Here is a 21,169-nt window from a genome sequence, read left to right on the forward strand (position 1 = left end):
ACTGTTCCCATGAGGCACAGGGTCAAGACTGATTTGCATATGGCCATGTCTGAACTGGGGTGGCGTAGTGGGCAAAAGAACGATGGATTTAACCCAGATCTCTTGACTGGGGGAGAATGTCTGCATTGTCAGCATTCCGTCCATCATTTGTTTGTTGTAACGCTTTTCGCCCTAAGTGGGATGGGTATTCCCAGACGTGGGACCCGTGCTCACTACGCCACTGGAGTCAAGCTATCCTGGCTGATGACGGCTGATAGCCAGAAACCGGTCCTAGGATGCTTGATTCCGGTCCAGGGAAGACATGGCTTGGCAGTTCGGGCTGGACTGTTCCCATGAGGCACAGGGTCAAGACTGATTTGCATATGGCCATGTCTGAACTGGGGTGGCGTAGTGGGCAAAAGAACGATGGATTTAACCCAGATCTCTTGACTGGGGGAGAATGTCTGCATTGTCAGCATTCCGTCCATCATTTTTTTGTTGTAACGCTTTTCGCCCTGAGTGGGATGGGTATTCCCAGACGTGGGACCCGTGCTCACTACGCCACTGGAGTCAAGCTATCCTGGCTGATGACGGCTGATAGCAAGAAACCGGTCCTAGGATGCTTGATTCCGGTCCAGGGAAGACATGGCTTGGTTGTTCGGGCTGGACTGTTCCCATGAGGCACAGGGTCAAGACTGATTTGCATATGGCCATGTCTGAACTGGGGTGGCGTAGTGGGCAAAAGAACGATGGATTTAACCCAGATCTCTTGACTGGGGGAGAACGTCTGCATTGTCAGCATTCCGTCCATCATTTGTTGTAACGCTTTTCGCCCTAAGTGGGATGGGTATTCCCAGACGTGGGACCCGTGCTCACTACGCCACTGGAGTCAAGCTATCCTGGCTGATGACGGCTGATAGCCAGAAACCGGTCCTAGGATGCTTGATTCCGGTCCAGGGAAGACATGGCTTGGTAGTTCGGGCTGGACTGTTCCCATGAGGCACAGGGTCAAGACTGATTTGCATATGGCCATGTCTGAACTGGGGTGGCGTAGTGGGCAAAAGAACGATGGATTTAACCCAGATCTCTTGACTGGGGGAGAATGTCTGCATTGTCAGCATTCCGTCCATCATTTGTTTGTTGTAACGCTTTTCGCCCTAAGTGGGATGGGTATTCCCAGACGTGGGACCCGTGCTCACTACGCCACTGGAGTCAAGCTATCATGGCTGATGACAGCTGATAGCCAGAAACCGGTCCTAGGATGCTTGATTCCGGTCCAGGGAAGACATGGCTTGGTAGTTCGGGCTGGACTGTTCCCATGAGGCACAGGGTCAAGACTGATTTGCATATGGCCATGTCTGAACTGGGGTGGCGTAGTGGGCAAAAGAACGATGGATTTAACCCAGATCTCTTGACTGGGGGAGAATGTCTGCATTGTCAGCATTCCGTCCATCATTTGTTTGTTGTAACGCTTTTCGCCCTAAGTGGGATGGGTATTCCCAGACGTGGGACCCGTGCTCACTACGCCACTGGAGTCAAGCTATCCTGGCTGATGACGGCTGATAGCCAGAAACCGGTCCTAGGATGCTTGATTCCGGTCCAGGGAAGACATGGCTTGGCAGTTCGGGCTGGACTGTTCCCATGAGGCACAGGGTCAAGACTGATTTGCATATGGCCATGTCTAAACTGGGGTGGCGTGGTGGGCAAAAGAACGATGGATTTAACCCAGATCTCTTGACTGGGGTAGAATGTCTGCATTGTCAGCATTCCGTCCATCATTTGTTTGTTGTAACGCTTTGCGCCCTAAGTGGGATGGGTATTCCCAGACGTGGGACCCGTGCTCACTACGCCACTGGAGTCAAGCTATCCTGGCTGATGACGGCTGATAGCCAGAAACCGGTCCTAGGATGCTTGATTCCGGGCCAGGGAAGACATGGCTTGGCAGTTCGGGCTGGACTGTTCCCATGAGGCACAGGGTCAAGACTGAGTTGCATATGGCCATGTCTAAACTGGGGTGGCGTGGTGGGCAAAAGAACGATGGATTTAACCCAGATCTCTTGACTGGGGGTGAATGTCTGCATTGTCAGCATTCCGTCCATCATTTGTTTGTTGTAAAGCTTTTCGCCCTAAGTGGGATGGGTATTCCCAGACGTGGGACCCGTGCTCACTACGCCACTGGAGTCAAGCTATCCTGGCTGATGACGGCTGATAGCCAGAAACCGGTCCTAGGATGCTTGATTCCGGTCCAGGGAAGACATGGCTTGGCAGTTCGGGCTGGACTGTTCCCATGAGGCACAGGGTCAAGACTGATTTGCATATGGCCATGTCTAAACTGGTGTGGCGTGGTGGGCAAAAGAACGATGGATTTAACCCAGATCTCTTGACTGGGGGAGAATGTCTGCATTGTCAGCATTCCGTCCATCATTTGTTTGTTGTAACGCTTTTCGCCCTAAGTGGGATGGGTATTCCCAGACGTGGGACCCGTGCTCGCTACGCCACTGGAGTCAAGCTATCCTGGCTGATGACGGCTGATAGCCAGAAACCGGTCCTAGGATGCTTGATTCCGGTCCAGGGAAGACATGGCTTGGCAGTTCGGGCTGGACTGTTCCCATGAGGCACAGGGTCAAGACTGATTTGCATATGGCCATGTCTAAACTGGGGTGGCGTGGTGGGCAAAAGAACAATGGATTTAACCAAGATCTCTTGACTGGGGGAGAATGTCTGCATTGTCAGCATTCCGTCCATCATTTGTTTGTTGTAACGCTTTTCGCCCTAAGTGGGCGGGTATTCCCAGACGTGGGACCCGTGCTCACTACGCCACTGGAGTCAAGCTATCCTGGCTGATGACGGCTGATAGCCAAAAACCGGTCCTAGGATGCTTGATTCCGGTCCAGGGAAGACATGGCTTGGCAGTTCGGGCTGGACTGTTCCCATGAGGCACAGGGTCAAGACTGATTTGCATATGGCCATGTCTAAACTGGGGTGGCGTGGTGGGCAAAAGAATGATGGATTTAACCCAGATCTCCTGACTGGGGGTGAATGTCTGCATTGTCAGCATTCCATCCATCATTTGTTTGTTGTAACGCTTTTCGCCCTAAGTGGGATGGGTATTCCCAGACGTGGGACCCGTGCTCACTACGCCACTGGAGTCAAGCTATCCTGGCTGATGACGGCTGATAGCCAGAAACCGGTCCTAGGATGCTTGATTCCGGTCCAGGGAAGACATGGCTTGGCAGTTCGGGCTGGACTGTTCCCATGAGGCACAGGGTCAAGACTGATTTGCATATGGCCATGTCTAAACTGGGGTGGCGTGGTGGGCAAAAGAACGATGGATTTAACCCAGATCTCTTGACTGGGGGAGAATGTCTGCATTGTCAGCATTCCGTCCATCATTTGTTTGTTGTAACGCTTTTCGCCCTAAGTGGGATGGGTATTCCCAGACGTGGGACCCGTGCTCACTACGCCACTGGAGTCAAGCTATCCTGGCTGATGACGGCTGATAGCCAGAAACCGGTCCTAGGATGCTTGATTCCGGTCCAGGGAAGACATGGCTTGGCAGTTCGGGCTGGACTGTTCCCATGAGGCACAGGGTCAAGACTGATTTGCATATGGCCATGTCTAAACTGGGGTGGCGTGGTGGGCAAAAGAACGATGGATTTAACCCAGATCTCTTGACTGGGGGAGAATGTCTGCATTGTCAGCATTCCGTCCATCATTTGTTTGTTGTAACGCTTTTCGCCCTAAGTGGGATGGGTATTCCCAGACGTGGGACCCGTGCTCACTACGCCACTGGAGTCAAGCTATCCTGGCTGATGACGGCTGATAGCCAGAAACCGGTCCTAGGATGCTTGATTCCGGTCCAGGGAAGACATGGCTTGGCAGTTCGGGCTGGACTGTTCCCATGAGGCACAGGGTCAAGACTGATTTGCATATGGCCATGTCTAAACTGGGGTGGCGTGGTGGGCAAAAGAACGATGGATTTAACCCAGATCTCTTGACTGGGGGAGAATGTCTGCATTGTCAGCATTCCGTCCATCATTTGTTTGTTGTAACGCTTTTCGCCCTAAGTGGGATGGGTATTCCCAGACGTGGGACCCGTGCTCACTACGCCACTGGAGTCAAGCTATCCTGGCTGATGACGGCTGATAGCCAGAAACCGGTCCTAGGATGCTTGATTCCGGTCCAGGGAAAACATGGCTTGGCAGTTCGGGCTGGACTGTTCCCATGAGGCACAGGGTCAAGACTGATTTGCATATGGCCATGTCTAAACTGGGGTGGCGTGGTGGGCAAAAGAACGAGGGATTTAACCCAGATATCTTGACTGGGGGAGAATGTCTGCATTGTCAGCATTCCGTCCATCATTTGTTTGTTGTAACGCTTTTCGCCCTAAGTGGGATGGGTATTCCCAGACGTGGGACCCGTGCTCACTACGCGACTGGAGTCAAGCTATCCTGGCTGATGACGGCTGATAGCCAGAAACCGGTCCTAGGATGCTTGATTCCGGTCCAGGGAAGACATGGCTTGGCAGTTCGGGCTGGACTGTTCCCATGAGGCACAGGGTCAAGACTGATTTGCATATGGCCATGTCTAAACTGGGGTGGCGTGGTGGGCAAAAGAACGATGGATTTAACCCAGATCTCTTGACTGGGGGAGAATGTCTGCATTGTCAGCATTCCGTCCATCATTTGTTTGTTGTAACGCTTTTCGCCCTAAGTGGGATGGGTATTCCCAGACGTGGGACCCGTGCTCACTACGCCACTGGAGTCAAGCTATCCTGGCTGATGACGGCTGATAGCCAGAAACCGGTCCTAGGATGCTTGATTCCGGTCCAGGGAAGACATGGCTTGGCAGTTCGGGCTGGACTGTTCCCATGAGGCACAGGGTCAAGACTGATTTGCATATGGCCATGTCTAAACTGGGGTGGCGTGGTGGGCAAAAGAACGATGGATTTAACCCAGATCTCTTGACTGGGGGAGAATGTCTGCATTGTCATGTGATCTTTGGGATTTGGCGGGCTGGAAAAGCAGGCAAGGAGGCCGTATATAGTGTGCAATAGTCTACTTTATTGAGTCCAAGGTACGGTGTGCAACAGGATAGAATGCGGGCCTTCTGTAGGAGGGGGTGGAAGCGATGTGGGATCCCGTCGGTTGCGGTCGTCGTCACCGAAGGTCTTCTGCTGTCCAAGTCGCCGACGTTGGTCCCAGGAAGGGGGAAGGACGGACACCTCGGAGGGCAATGAGACAAAAACACAGAGGGAGCCGTTAGACCTGCGGACAGTCTATGTCGCTGCCGTAACCTTCACCGGGGAGTGATAAAGAGGAGGGGGTGTGAGGAGAAGGGACAAGGAGAAAGAAGGACAAGTCGAGGAAAGATGGGTGTTCGGAAAGGGGGTTGAGTGGGATACTATGTACAAAGCGTGAGGTGCTGTACAATGGATACTGAGAGATCCTACTAGTGTGCAGGGGTGCTAACAGGAGAGAGACTATATACATCTATGTACAAAGAACCCAAGGTACACACGGGTGCTTTAGAGTGCTATACTGGAAGAAAACTGGTACTCACGGGCTCCGCCGTAACTCTCATCCGAGTTACGGCCGCTCTTCAGCCTCCTCCGGGGGACTCCACCAGTCTTCCGACCACTCTTCTGGTTCGCCGCTCTCGTCCTCTCCTTTCGTCGTATCTCCTGCCGGACTCTCCTTCCACGATCCTTCGACGACCTCTGCTTCCTGTCTTCCGGCTTTTCTGTCCCCGGCGGGGAACGGGTAGGCGGGACTTCCGGGAATCAGGGGTTGTCCTTCCGGTGGGTCGCTGTTCGGGATTGGCTCCTGTAAGAGAAAGAGGGGCGGGGTTCCTGGGGTCACCGAGGCTGTGGATGAAAGCTTGGATGGACTGTCCGAACAGGGAGGATTGAGCGGAAAGGATTCCCTGGACAGGGTAAGGAAGGGGGCCCGATCCGAGGTAGGGGGTCTCCGTTACATTCCCTTTCCCTAGCTGTCTTTCTTGTATCCGGTGGGGATAGGGGATAGCGAGAGAGGAAGTCCGCGTTACCCTGTTCTGTGCCTTTTCGGTGTACTGTTTTGAAGCGGTATGGTTGGAGGGCCAGGAACCACCGCAGGACACGGTCATTGTGGCCCTTGTTCCGGGCCATCCACTCAAGGGGGGCGTGGTCGGTGAAGATGGTAAAGTCACGTCCTTCTAGGTAGTAACGGAGACTGTCCACTGCCCATTTAATCGCCAAAGCTTCTTTCTCCACGACGGCATAATTCCGTTCTCGAGGAAACAGTTTCCTGCTGAGGTACAGGATGGGTCTTTCGTTCCCCTCGTGGTCCCTCTGTGACAGTACTGCCCCTAAACCCTGTTCTGAAGCATCTGTCTGAAGGAGGAAGGGTTGTGTGTAATCCGGACTAACTAGTACGGGATCGGAGGTCAAGGCATTCTTCAGATCGTTAAATGCATGCCACAATAGGGGAGTCGGGTTTTTCAGAATGGCCTCTGTTTTCGTGGCTTTCTTCAATAGGTCAGTGAGCGGGGCGGCCCTTTGGGAAAAATTGGGCACAAACCTGCGATAGTAACCAAGGAGGCCCAGAAAGGCCCTCAAGTCTTTTCTGGTCTGGGGGAAGGGGAGGGAATGGATGGCTTCTGTTTTGCTGCTCTGGGGCCGTATGAGGCCCTCACCCAGGAGGTATCCCAGATATTTAACGGTTTGGGCTGCCAGGGTGGTTTTGGCGGGATTAATCGTGAACCCATAGGAGCCCAAAGAGGAAATGACTTTATGGAGATGCTCCAAGTGTTGTGACCAGGTGTCGCTGTAGATAACTATATCGTCGAGGTAGGCCCCTGCATACTGAGTGTGGGGACGTAAGATATGATTCATGGCCCGTTGGAATGTGGCGGGCGCGCCATGGAGGCCAAAGGGGAGGACGAGGAACTGATATAAACCTTCAGGGGTCGAAAATGCCGTTTTCTTTCGGTCTTCTTTTCTGAGGTGTATCTGCCAGTACCCCTTACAAAGGTCCAGAGTGGATATGTACTGGGCTTTCCCTATACGCTCTACCATCTCGTCTACTCGGGGTAACGGGTATGTGTCAAAGGTTGATATCTTATTGACCTCCCGGAAGTCAATACAAAATCTAACAGACCCATCAGGTTTGGGTACAAGCACTATTGGGGAATTCCAGTCACTTACAGAGGGTTCTATAATGCCCAGTTTTAACATTTGTTCGACTTCCTGGTGTATGATCGCTCTACGGGCTTCAGGGACCCTATAAGGCCTTTGTCGGACCACTTTCCCCGGACTCGTCTGTATGGCGTGCTCAGTAATGGAGGTGTGACCAGGCAAAGAGGAAAACACCTGTTGTAAAGGGGAGAGACGATGTTGGAGGGCTACACTCAGGGAAGGAGGTAGGGCGGGGTCTATGCAAGGGGAGAAAGAAAGGGGTTCCAGACCCACAGAGCCGGTCAGGACGGGACGAGGTCCTTCCCATTTTTTTAGTAGGTTGACGTGGTAAATCTGGGTGGTACCCCGTGTGGGGTCTAGTTGTATTTCGTAGGTGACAGGGGTTATTTGTCGGAGTATGGTGTAGGGACCTTGCCATTGTCCAAGGAGCTTTTGATCGGAAGAGGGCATCATTAAGAGAACTAGGTCTCCCACTGAGAAGACCCGGTGTTTTGTGCCTCTGTCATACTGACCCTTCTGTTTCTCTTGTGCCTGTGTAAGATTCTGATGTACTATGTCCCTTATTAGAGACAAGTGGTTTTTGAGGTTCTCCATATATTCCGGGAGGGGGCGGGTGCGATCTGGTTCTGCCTCCCAGGCTTCCTGAGCCATGTCTAATAGAGAACGAGGGGGTCGGCCATACAACAGTTCGTAGGGCGAATATCCTGTGCTGCTCTGCGTCTTGCAACGTATCGCAAATAAGGCAAGGGGTAACATCTCCTCCCACCTCCTCGCCTCCAGCCCTAATAGTTTCTTTAGGGTTTGTTTTATGGTGGCATTGTATCGTTCCACTAACCCATCGGTTTGTGGATGATACGCCGAGGTGCGTATCTGTTTAATCCCTAGTTGGGAGCAGACCTGTTTCATAAGGGAGGAGACGAAGGGAGTGCCTTGATCCGTCAGGATCTCCCGGGGAAATCCTACCCTTGAGAACACAGTGATGAGAGCTTTCGCAACGTTTTGGGTGGTGGGTTGTCGTAGGGGAAGGGCTTCGGGAAAGCGGGTGGCGTAATCCACGATAACTAGGGCGTATCGGCAACCACTTCGGGAAGGTAGCAAGGGCCCTATGATGTCCATACCTACCCTGCTGAAAGGGACGTCAATGAGGGGAAGGGGTTGTAGGGGTACCCTTGGAGGTTGGTATCTACTGTGTTTCTGACAGACCGGACACTCTCTGCAGTATGTTTTGATGGCTTGGTGTACCCCTGGCCAATAGAACCTGTCTAAGATCGCTTGGCTGGTTTTCTCGTCTCCGAAATGTCCCCCCAGAAGGTGGCTGTGGGCCAGAAAGAGTACCTTCTCCCGGAAGGGACTGGGTATGAGTAATTGTGGTTTTTGGTGGGTCCCTCCCTTCCGATATAGCAACCCATGTTTCTTAAAGAAGTAGGGACCTACTATAAGAGGATCCTCGTGGTCTACTGCCTTGGCCCATGCTTCCTGCAGCACCGGATCCTCTCGCTGGGCTGCCCTGAATTCTCTGTCGGTCTGCCACGGGTGTTCTTCGAGGGTCACTGGGAAGACACCGGTGTATTCACGTCTCTCCTTCTTTTTCTGGGCTTTGGGTTTCGGTGGTTTGGGATCAGTCCTAGGGAAACAGGTCCTTGAGGGAACGGGGCTTCTCCCCACCAACGGGTCAGGGAATCAGTTGTTTCTTGCAGAAGTCCTGGTAGTCCCATATAGTCGCTTCCCAGAATAGCCTGTTCCGGTAGAGTGGGGACAAGACCAACAGAGAGGGTGGTTCCAGGATCTTTGGGGTGTTGGACCCGAACTTGAGTAGTGGGGTACTGTTTTGTGTCTCCATGGACACATTGAATGGCGACCGTACCTGACGTCGGCCCCACAGGTTGAGGCAAGAGCTGGGGCCGGAGAACGCTCTGACGACACCCCGAGTCAGCCAAGGCCATAAGTGGTTGCCCATCAAAGCTTATCGGGCAGCGGAACGACGGAGGTGACATGCCTGGGATCGAACACACATAATTCCTGGCGAGTCCCACCTCCATGGGTTCCTCCTTCTGGGGGCACAACCGAGCAATATGACCAAAACCCCCGCAATGGTAACACTGGGGTCCGGGATTATTAGGTCGGGGAGGTACGGGGTATGGGAGCAGGGGGATTGGTTCCGGTCGCCTTTGGAAAGACGGACGGGGAGGTCGGAGGTTTGTGGAGGGATGTGGTTTGGGGGGCGGATCTTCCTTACTTCGTTGGATCTCTTGTGCCCGACTGTAGGCACTCGCAATTTCCACCGCAGTGTCTAGGGTAAGGTGGGCATGTTGTCGTACCCACCTTTGGGTGCCGGGCAACAAGGACATCAGAAATTGTTCCAGGTAGATTTTTTGTAACACGTCGTCCATGGTGGAGGATTCTGGTCTCAACCACCTATTGGCCAGGTCCTTAATCCTAAAGGATAGAGCTCTCGGGGTTTCCTGGGGTCCTTCCTTGATTTGTCGTAGTTTCCTGCGATATGTTTCATCGTCGATACCCAACCGTTCAAGGATGCATTTCTTTATGTCCCCATACGGTGTGGTACCCTGTACGTTCGCCTGTTGGTACGCCGCCTGTAATTCGCCGGTCAATAAGGGACCCAGGTAATGACCCCAGCGGTCGGCAGGCCATGCTGCAGCCTGTGCCAATCTCTCAAAATTGGTAAAGAAAAAATCGGGATCCTCCCCGGGCACGTATTTTTGCAGCACCACTGAGGGTAGTGAGGTGGTTGGTCTCTGGTGCTCCAATACAGTGGTCAGTTTTCCCATAGCCTGTTCATGGGTGGTCCCCTGACCCTTTAACACATCGTGTAGTTGGCCGCGATCGTCCTCGGCCGTCTTCAAGAACCGCTCCATCATTATCCCCATCTGCTCCTGATTCTCCGCCATTTTCTTTATTACGGCCTCCATGCTTCCAGCTGATCCCACTTCTGACACCACCTGTGATCTTTGGGATTTGGCGGGCTGGAAAAGCAGGCAAGGAGGCCGTATATAGTGTGCAATAGTCTACTTTATTGAGTCCAAGGTACGGTGTGCAACAGGATAGAATGCGGGCCTTCTGTAGGAGGGGGTGGAAGCGATGTGGGATCCCGTCGGTTGCGGTCGTCGTCACCGAAGGTCTTCTGCTGTCCAAGTCGCCGACGTTGGTCCCAGGAAGGGGGAAGGACGGACACCTCGGAGGGCAATGAGACAAAAACACAGAGGGAGCCGTTAGACCTGCGGACAGTCTATGTCGCTGCCGTAACCTTCACCGGGGAGTGATAAAGAGGAGGGGGTGTGAGGAGAAGGGACAAGGAGAAAGAAGGACAAGTCGAGGAAGATGGGTGTTCGGAAAGGGGGTTGAGTGGGATACTATGTACAAAGCGTGAGGTGCTGTACAATGGATACTGAGAGATCCTACTAGTGTGCAGGGGTGCTAACAGGAGAGAGACTATATACATCTATGTACAAAGAACCCAAGGTACACACGGGTGCTTTAGAGTGCTATACTGGAAGAAAACTGGTACTCACGGGCTCCGCCGTAACTCTCATCCGAGTTACGGCCGCTCTTCAGCCTCCTCCGGGGGACTCCACCAGTCTTCCGACCACTCTTCTGGTTCGCCGCTCTCGTCCTCTCCTTTCGTCGTATCTCCTGCCGGACTCTCCTTCCACGATCCTTCGACGACCTCTGCTTCCTGTCTTCCGGCTTTTCTGTCCCCGGCGGGGAACGGGTAGGCGGGACTTCCGGGAATCAGGGGTTGTCCTTCCGGTGGGTCGCTGTTCGGGATTGGCTCCTGTAAGAGAAAGAGGGGCGGGGTTCCTGGGGTCACCGAGGCTGTGGATGAAAGCTTGGATGGACTGTCCGAACAGGGAGGATTGAGCGGAAAGGATTCCCTGGACAGGGTAAGGAAGGGGGCCCGATCCGAGGTAGGGGGTCTCCGTTACATGTCAGCATTCCGTCCATCATTTGTTTGTTGTAACGCTTTTCGCCCTAAGTGGGATGGGTATTCCCAGACGTGGGACCCGTGCTCACTACGCCACTGGAGTCAAGCTATCCTGGCTGATGACGGCTGATAGCCAGAAACCAGTCCTAGGATGCTTGATTCCGGTCCAGGGAAGACATGGCTTGGCAGTTCGGGCTGGACTGTTCCCATGAGGCACAGGGTCAAGACTGATTTGCATATGGCCATGTCTAAACTGGGGTGGCGTGGTGGGCAAAAGAACAATGGATTTAACCCAGATCTCTTGACTGGGGGAGAATGTCTGCATTGTCAGCATTCCGTCCATCATTTGTTTGTTGTAACGCTTTTCGCCCTAAGTGGGATGGGTATTCCCAGACGTGGGACCCGTGCTCACTACGCCACTGGAGTCAAGCTATCCTGGCTGATGACGGCTGATAGCCAGAAACCGGTCCTAGGATGCTTGATTCCGGTCCAGGGAAGACATGGCTTGGCAGTTCGGGCTGGACTGTTCCCATGAGGCACAGGGTCAAGACTGATTTGCATATGGCCATGTCTAAACTGGGGTGGCGTGGTGGGCAAAAGAACGGTGGATTTAACCCAGATCTCTTGACTGGGGGAGAATGTCTGCATTGTCAGCATTCCGTCCATCATTTGTTTGTTGTAACGCTTTTCGCCCTAAGTGGGATGGGTATTCCCAGACGTGGGACCAGTGCTCACTACGCCACTGGAGTCAAGCTATCCTGGCTGATGACGGCTGATAGCCAGAAACCGGTCCTAGGATGCTTGATTCCGGTCCAGGGAAGACATGGCTTGGCAGTTCGGGCTGGACTGTTCCCATGAGGCACAGGGTCAAGACTGATTTGCATATGGCCATGTCTAAACTGGGGTGGCGTGGTGGGCAAAAGAACGATGGATTTAACCCAGATCTCTTGACTGGGGGAGAATGTCTGCATTGTCAGCATACCGTTTATCATTTGTTTGTTGTAACGCTTTTCGCCCTAAGTGGGATGGGTATTCCCAGACGTGGGACCCGTGCTCACTACGCCACTGGAGTCAAGCTATCCTGGCTGATGACGGCTGATAGCCAGAAACCGGTCCTAGGATGCTTGATTCCGGTCCAGGGAAGACATGGCTTGGCAGTTCGGGCTGGACTGTTCCCATGAGGCACAGGGTCAAGACTGATTTGCATATGGCCATGTCTAAACTGGGGTGGCGTGGTGGGCAAAAGAACGATGGATTTAACCCAGATCTCTTGACTGGGGGAGAATGTCTGCATTGTCAGCATTCCGTCCATCATTTGTTTGTTGTAACGCTTTTCGCCCTAAGTGGGATGGGTATTCCCAGACGTGGGACCCGTGCTCACTACGCCACTGGAGTCAAGCTATCCTGGCTGATGACGGCTGATAGCCAGAAACCGGTCCTAGGATGCTTGATTCCGGTCCAGGGAAGACATGGCTTGGCAGTTCGGGCTGGACTGTTCCCATGAGGCACAGGGTCAAGACTGATTTGCATATGGCCATGTCTAAACTGGGGTGGCGTGGTGGGCAAAAGAACGATGGATTTAACCCAGATCTCTTGACTGGGGGAGAATGTCTGCATTGTCAGCATTCCGTCCATCATTTGTTTGTTGTAACGCTTTTCACCCTAAGTGGGATGGGTATTCCCAGACGTGGGACCCGTGCTCACTACGCCACTGGAGTCAAGCTATCCTGGCTGATGACGGCTGATAGCCAGAAACCGGTCCTAGGATGCTTGATTCCGGTCCAGGGAAGACATGGCTTGGCAGTTCGGGCTGGACTGTTCCCATGAGGCACAGGGTCAAGACTGATTTGCATATGGCCATGTCTAAACTGGGGTGGCGTGGTGGGCAAAAGAACGATGGATTTAACCCAGATCTCTTGACTGGGGGAGAATGTCTGCATTGTCATTTGTTTGTTGTAACGCTTTTCACCCTAAGTGGGATGGGTATTCCCAGACGTGGGACCCGTGCTCACTACGCCACTGGAGTCAAGCTATCCTGGCTGATGACGGCTGATAGCCAGAAACCGGTCCTAGGATGCTTGATTCCGGTCCAGGGAAGACATGGCTTGGCAGTTCGGGCTGGACTGTTCCCATGAGTCACAGGGTCAAGACTGATTTGCATATGGCCATGTCTAAACTGGGGTGGCGTGGTGGGCAAAAGAACGATGGATTTAACCCAGATCTCTTGACTGGGGGAGAATGTCTGCATTGTCATTTGTTTGTTGTAACGCTTTTCGCCCTAAGTGGGATGGGTATTCCCAGACGTGGGACCCGTGCTCACTACGCCACTGGAGTCAAGCTATCCTGGCTGATGACGGCTGATAGCCAGAAACCGGTCCTAGGATGCTTGATTCCGGTCCAGGGAAGACATGGCTTGGCAGTTCGGGCTGGACTGTTCCCATGAGGCACAGGGTCAAGACTGATTTGCATATGGCCATGTCTAAACTGGGGTGGCGTGGTGGGCAAAAGAACGATGGATTTAACCCAGATCTCTTGACTGGGGGAGAATGTCTGCATTGTCAGCATTCCGTCCATCAATTGTTTGTTGTAACGCTTTTCACCCTAAGTGGGATGGGTATTCCCAGACGTGGGACCCGTGCTCACTACGCCACTGGAGTCAAGCTATCCTGGCTGATGACGGCTGATAGCCAGAAACCGGTCCTAGGATGCTTGATTCCGGTCCAGGGAAGACATGGCTTGGCAGTTCGGGCTGGACTGTTCCCATGAGGCACAGGGTCAAGACTGATTTGCATACGGCCATTTCTAAACTGGGGTGGCGTGGTGGGCAAAAGAACGATGGATTTAACCCAGATCTCTTGACTGGGGGAGAATGTCTGCATTGTCAGCATTCCGTCCATCATTTGTTTGTTGTAACGCTTTTCGCCCTAAGTGGGATGGGTATTCCCAGACGTGGGACCCGTGCTCACTACGCCACTGGAGTCAAGCTATCCTGGCTGATGACGGCTGATAGTTAGAAACCGGTCCTAGGATGCTTGATTCCGGTCCAGGGAAGACATGGCTTGGCAGTTCGGGCTGGACTGTTCCCATGAGGCACAGGGTCAAGACTGATTTGCATATGGCCTTGTCTAAACTGGGGTGGCGTGGTGGGCAAAAGAACGATGGATTTAACCCAGATCTCTTGACTGGGGGAGAATGTCTGCATTGTCAGCATTCCGTCCATCATTTGTTTGTTGTAACGCTTTTCGCCCTAAGTGGGATGGGTATTCCCAGACGTGGGATCCGTGCTCACTACGCCACTGGAGTCAAGCTATCCTGGCTGATGACGGCTGATAGCCAGAAACCGGTCCTAGGATGCTTGATTCCGGTCCAGGGAAGACATGGCTTGGCAGTTCGGGCAGGACTGTTCCCATGAGGCACAGGGTCAAGACTGATTTGCATACGGCCATGTCTAAACTGGGGTGGCGTGGTGGGCAAAAGAACGATGGATTTAACCCAGATCTCTTGACTGGGGGAGAATGTCTGCATTGTCAGCATTCCGTCCATCATTTGTTTGTTGTAACGCTTTTCGCCCTAAGTGGGATGGGTATTCCCAGACGTGGGACCCGTGCTCACTACGCCACTGGAGTCAAGCTATCCTGGCTGATGACGGCTGATAGCCAGAAACCGGTCCTAGGATGCTTGATTCCGGTCCAGGGAAGACATGGCTTGGCAGTTCGGGCTGGACTGTTCCCATGAGGCACAGGGTCAAGACTGATTTGCATATGGCCATGTCTAAACTGGGGTGGCGTGGTGGGCAAAAGAACGATGGATTTAACCCAGATCTCTTGACTGGGGGAGAATGTCTGCATTGTCAGCATTCCGTCCATCATTTGTTTGTTGTAACGCTTTTCGCCCTAAGCGGGATGGGTATTCCCAGACGTGGGACCCGTGCTCACTACGCCACTGGAGTCAAGCTATCCTGGCTGATGACGGCTGATAGCCAGAAACCGGTCCTAGGATGCTTGATTCCGGTCCAGGGAAGACGTGGCTTGGCAGTTCGGGCTGGACTGTTCCAATGAGGCACAGGGTCAAGACTGATTTGCATACGGCCATGTCTAAACTGGGGTGGCGTGGTGGGCAAAAGAACGATGGATTTAACCCAGATCTCTTGACTGGGGGAGAATGTCTGCATTGTCAGCATTCCGTCCATCATTTGTTTGTTGTAACGCTTTTCGCCCTAAGTGGGATGGGTATTCCAAGACGTGGGACCCGTGCTCACTACGCCACTGGAGTCAAGCTATCCTGGCTGATGACGGCTGATAGCCAGAAACCGGTCCTAGGATGCTTGATTCCGGTCCAGGGAAGACATGGCTTGGCAGTTCGGGCTGGACTGTTCCCATGAGGCACAGGGTCAAGACTGATTTGCATATGGCCATGTCTAAACTGGGGTGGCGTGGTGGGCAAAAGAACGATGGATTTAACCCAGATCTCTTGACTGGGGGAGAATGTCTGCATTGTCAGCATTCCGTCCATCATTTGTTTGTTGTAACGCTTTTCGCCCTAAGTGGGATGGGTATTCCCAGACGTGGGACCCGTGCTCACTACGCCACTGGAGTCAAGCTATCCTGGCTGATGACGGCTGATAGCCAGAAACCGGTCCTAGGATGCTTGATTCCGGTCCAGGGAAGACATGGCTTGGCAGTTCGGGCTGGACTGTTCCCATGAGGCACAGGGTCAAGACTGATTTGCATATGGCCATGTCTAAACTGGGGTGGCGTGGTGGGCAAAAGAACGATGGATTTAACCCAGATCTCTTGACTGGGGGAGAATGTCTGCATTGTCAGCATTCCGTCCATCATTTGTTTGTTGTAACGCTTTTCGCCCTAAGTGGGATGGGTATTCCCAGACGTGGGACCCGTGCTCACTACGCCACTGGAGTCAAGCTATCCTGGCTGATGACGGCTCATAGTTAGAAACCGGTCCTAGGATGCTTGATTCCGGTCCAGGGAAGACATGGCTTGGCAGTTCGGGCTGGACTGTTCCCATGAGGCACAGGGTCAAGACTGATTTGCATATGGCCATGTCTAAACTGGGGTGGCGTGGTGGGCAAAAGAACGATGGATTTAACCCAGATCTCTTGACTGGGGGAGAATGTCTGCATTGTCAGCATTCCGTCCATCATTTGTTTGTTGTAACGCTTTTCGCCCTAAGTGGGATGGGTATTCCCAGACGTGGGACCCGTGCTCACTACGCCACTGGAGTCAAGCTATCCTGGCTGATGACGGCTGATAGTTAGAAACCGGTCCTAGGATGCTTGATTCCGGTCCAGGGAAGACATGGCTTGGCAGTTCGGGCTGGACTGTTCCCATGAGGCACAGGGTCAAGACTGATTTGCATATGGCCATGTCTAAACTGGGGTGGCGTGGTGGGCAAAAGAACGATGGATTTAACCCAGATCTCTTGACTGGGGGAGAATGTCTGCATTGTCAGCATTCCGTCCATCATTTGTTTGTTGTAACGCTTTTCGCCCTAAGTGGGATGGGTATTCCCAGACGTGGGACCCGTGCTCACTACGCCACTGGAGTCAAGCTATCCTGGCTGATGACGGCTGATAGCCAGAAACCGGTCCTAGGATGCTTGATTCCGGTCCAGGGAAGACATGGCTTGGCAGTTCGGGCTGGACTGTTCCCATGAGGCACAGGGTCAAGACTGATTTGCATATGGCCATGTCTAAACTGGGGTGGCGTGGTGGGCAAAAGAACGATGGATTTAACCCAGATCTCTTGACTGGGGGAGAATGTCTGCATTGTCAGCATTCCGTCCATCATTTGTTTGTTGTAACGCTTTTCGCCCTAAGTGGGATGGGTATTCCCAGACGTGGGACCCGTGCTCACTACGCCACTGGAGTCAAGCTATCCTGGCTGATGACGGCTGATAGCCAGAAACCGGTCCTAGGATGCTTGATTCCGGTCCAGGGAAGACATGGCTTGGCAGTTCGGGCTGGACTGTTCCCATGAGGCACAGGGTCAAGACTGATTTGCATATGGCCATGTCTAAACTGGGGTGGCGTGGTGGGCAAAAGAACGATGGATTTAACCCAGATCTCTTGACTGGGGGAGAATGTCTGCATTGTCAGCATTCCGTCCATCATTTGTTTGTTGTAACGCTTCCCACACGAGTGAGGCACCGTTTTTATCGGAAGACCCGGGGGAACGCTGGGTGGTAGGAAATTTGTGTCAGCCCGGTGATGCCACAACTTTCCCACACAAAAATGTGTGAAAAAGGTGATTTTTTCAGCTAAATTTGAGGTTTGCAGGGCATTCTGGGTAAGGAAACGTTGGGGGATTCACGCAAGCCATACCTCCATGGAATCCCCCGGCTGTCTAGTTTTCAGAAATGTGTGGGTTTGGTAGGTTTCCCAAGGTGCCGGCAGAGCTAGGGTTCAAAAACTACAGCTAGGCACTTTGCCAAAAAAGGTTCATTTTTCACTGCGAAATTGAGGTGTGTCCACGATGCGTTTTGCGCCGTTTCCTGTCACGGGCACTAGGCCGACCCACACAAGTAAGGTTCCATTTTTATCGGAAGACTTTGGGGAACACGGGGTGGGTGGAAATTTGTGGATCCACGCAGATTCAAGAACTTTCCACCACAGAAATGTGGAGAAAATGTGTTTTTTGGGCAATTTTTTAGGTTTGCAAGGGATTCTGGGTAGCAGAACCTGGTGGGAGGCAGTCAAGTCACCCCATCCTGGATTCCCCTGGGTGTCTAGTTTTCAAAAATGTATAGGTTTTCTAGGTTTCACTAGGTGCCGGCAGAGCTATGGTTCAAAAACTACAGCTAGGCACTTTGCCAAAAAAGGGTCATTTTTCACAGCGAAATTGAGGTGTTTCCACGTTGTGTTTTGCGCCGTTTCCTGGCGCGGGCCCTAGGCCGACACACACAAGTGAGGTTCCATTTTTCTCGGAAGACTTTGGGGAATGCGGGGTGGGTGGAAATTTGTGGATCCACGCAGATTCCAGAACTTTCCACCAGAGAAATGTGGGGGAAAAGTCTTTTTTTGGGAAATTTTTTTTTTACGTTTACAAGGGATTCTGGGTAACAGAACCTGGTGGGAGGCAGTCAAGTCACCCCATCCTGGATTCCCCTGGGTGTCTAGTTTTCAAAAATGTATAGGTTTGCAAGGTTTCCCTAGGTGCCGGCAGAGCTATGGTTCAAAAACTACAGCTAGGCACTTTGCCAAAAAAGGGTCATTTTTCACAGCGAAATTGAGGTGTGTCCACGTTGCGTTTTGCGCCGTTTCCTGTCGCGGGCACTAGTCTGACCCACACAAGTGAGGTACCAATTTTCTCGGAAGACTTTGAGGAACGCGGGGTGGGTGGAAATTTGTGGATCCATGCAGATTCCAGAACTTTCCACCAGAGAAATGTGGGGAAAAAGTGTTTTTTTTGGCAATTTTTTAGGTTTGCAAGGGATTCTGGGTAACAGAACCTGGTGGGAGGCGGTCAAGTCACCCCATCCTGGATTCCCCTGGGTATCTAGTTTTAAAAAATGTATAGGTTTGCTAGGTTTCCCTAGGTGCCCGCAGAGCTAGGGTTAAAATCCTACAGCTAGGCACTTTGCTAAAAAAAGGGTAATTTTGCATTGTGAAAATGTGGTGTGTTCACGGTGGGTTTTTAGCCATTTCCTGTCGTGGGCACTATGCCTACCCCTACAAGTGAGGTACCATTTTTATCGGGAGACTTAGGGTAATTCAGATTTGTAAGGGAACTGTTATTATCTATTGACTTTCGATGCATTTCTGCCTTCCAAATGAAAGACATTGTGTAAAAAAGAAGTCATTCTAAAAAATTACTGATAATTCTCATGCTAGTATGAGTGTTCCCAAATTCGGAAATGTGCAAATATCGACTGTTTCTAAACTCTATATTTTGTTCCCATTTCAGAAATACATAGGTGTCTTTCATACCAATTTTTCCATGTACACATTTTTACAGAATAATTACTATATAGCCGGTACATAATAAAAGACCATTGCAAGTTGCTGCTCAGTTTTTGGCTCTGGGTTCGTCGGGTTCTTGGTGAACCTACAAGTCCTATATAACCCCACAACCAGTAATGTCCAGCGGATGTAACGGTACATTGCTTTCAAAGAGCTGTCATAATTACAAGAAGTTACAGGTGAAAACGTTGACACAAAAGGCGCTTTTATTCAACAAATTTTCAATTTATCCTATATTTAACTGTTAGTTTCTATAAAGAAACCTTGATGGATCTACACAAATGACCCCTTGCTGAATTCAGAATTTTGTCTACTTCTCCAAAATGTATAGCTTTCCAGGATCCATTATTGCTTTTGTACCCATTTCTACCATTAACTGGAAGGGGGTCGAAAGCACAAAAAATAGCAAAAATAGGCTATGTCCCAGAAAAATGCCAAAACTGTGTAAAAAATGTTGGGTTTCTGACAAAAGTCTGGTATCCCCTAAAAGCTGGGAAAATGCTGATTTCAGCCCCACAAACCCTTTTTTGATAACACTTGCAGGGAAAACCCCAGAAGCTTTCATTTGCAGCCCGTTTTTCCCATTTTCCCCCAAAAAAACTAAATTTTGCTGTATTTTGCCTCATTTCTGTGACCCCTCCAGGGGAATCCACAAACCCTGAGTACCTTCAGAATCCCCATGATGTTGGAAGAAAAGGACGCAAATTTGGCGTGGATACCTTATGTGGTCAAAAAGTTACTTGGGCCTCAGCGCGCACTACCCCAAATAACCAAAAAAGGGCGTGGCACAAGAGGGGAAAAGGCCTGGCAGCTAAGGGGTTAAACAAAATCAACGCAATGACTTTTGACTCAAAATTAGAACTCATGAGTCTACCATCCGGCTTATTTACTGCAGGTTTCATGTCACTTTTTTCTGTAACAGGTGAGAAAACAACACCTACTTGCACGTCTAATTTACTATTCCATCTCGAGTTACTGCATGCTAGGGGGAAGAGGGTGCGGGCACTTCTAGGTCACTGGGCACGCACGCTCACAAAGGAAGGACAATGTTTTTCAAAAGCTACGGAAAATTGGCAACACATCAGTTTTCTTCCTTCTTGCTGTAGTTCCACCTTACTCACCTGGCCCTCCTCTTGAACCAATTTGATTTCTTGTGGAAGACGAAGCTATATTCGTCACTCTGGCCATACGCAAGCAAAATGTCCTCCAGCTCCCGCATTACATTCTGTGCACAGTGGTTCATCAAGTGCAGGGCCCGTCATCATTGGGCTTGGAGAAGTTGTGTTGCTCAGAAAACCTGCACAGAAAACAAATATCAGGTTTACGAACAGGCATGGTTGTATTGTGGAAAACTAACAATGGTCATTGAAAAACAAAAGATTTAGAAACCAGCACTCAACAGGCCCCAAAAAGCAGGTCAATGCCCACCCACTCTAAATTACATCCACAGCAATTCAGACATGCTCAGAGCTTTCTCATCTAATAACAGCCACATACTCACATTCCATAGCATATTCACCCCCGCAGCCTGCCCCATTAGCAAAACAATTAAAAGATGTCGAGAAGAGAGTTGCAAAAAGCAGAGTAGGTCTAGGGCATGCGACGGAGAATTACTAAAACGAAGCCATCCCTTCATTCACATAAAAAAGGATTAGAAGGACCCCGTTAGAAACTTTCCGTTTCCGGCGTTAACTCTCAAGGCAGGCGGTATGTGTCCTTAGCCAACTGTGCCAAAATATGCAAACAAGGATGCCTATTTGTTTGAAAAACAATGACACAGCCAACTTTACATAACATTGTTAAACGTCTGCAACAGGATTTTCTGTTCACTGAGCGCCATCTCGTAGCTAAAATGTTAACATCTTTTACAATGAAGCAGAAGAGAAACCGAATGTAACCTAACATGGTAGGATATTTAACAGGAGCGCGCGCCTCGCGCTAAAAGTGGGAGGGTTGAGGGGAGTGCGAGCAAGAGCACACAAAGCATTTCCCTAGCAGGAGCGAGCCAGGGGCACCATGTGTTTCCAAGTCAATTACAAACATATGGTGTCAAAGCTCGCTCACGCAAGGGAATCGCCAAACGTTGCTATTG

The 21,169-nt window shown here is 51.4% G+C and overlaps 1 pseudogene; it reads right to left on the reverse strand.

Annotated features, from left to right (window-relative positions):
* LOC146816699 (putative tRNA(His) guanylyltransferase) overlaps positions 1–20,917 on the reverse strand; it is a 72,872-nt pseudogene extending 51,955 nt beyond the window's left edge.
* Positions 20,918–21,169: the final 252 nt, after the last annotated feature.

The sequence above is a fragment of the Triturus cristatus genome, chromosome 6, assembly GCF_964204655.1.
Source record: "Triturus cristatus chromosome 6, aTriCri1.1, whole genome shotgun sequence".
Lineage (NCBI taxonomy): Eukaryota > Metazoa > Chordata > Amphibia > Caudata > Salamandridae > Triturus > Triturus cristatus.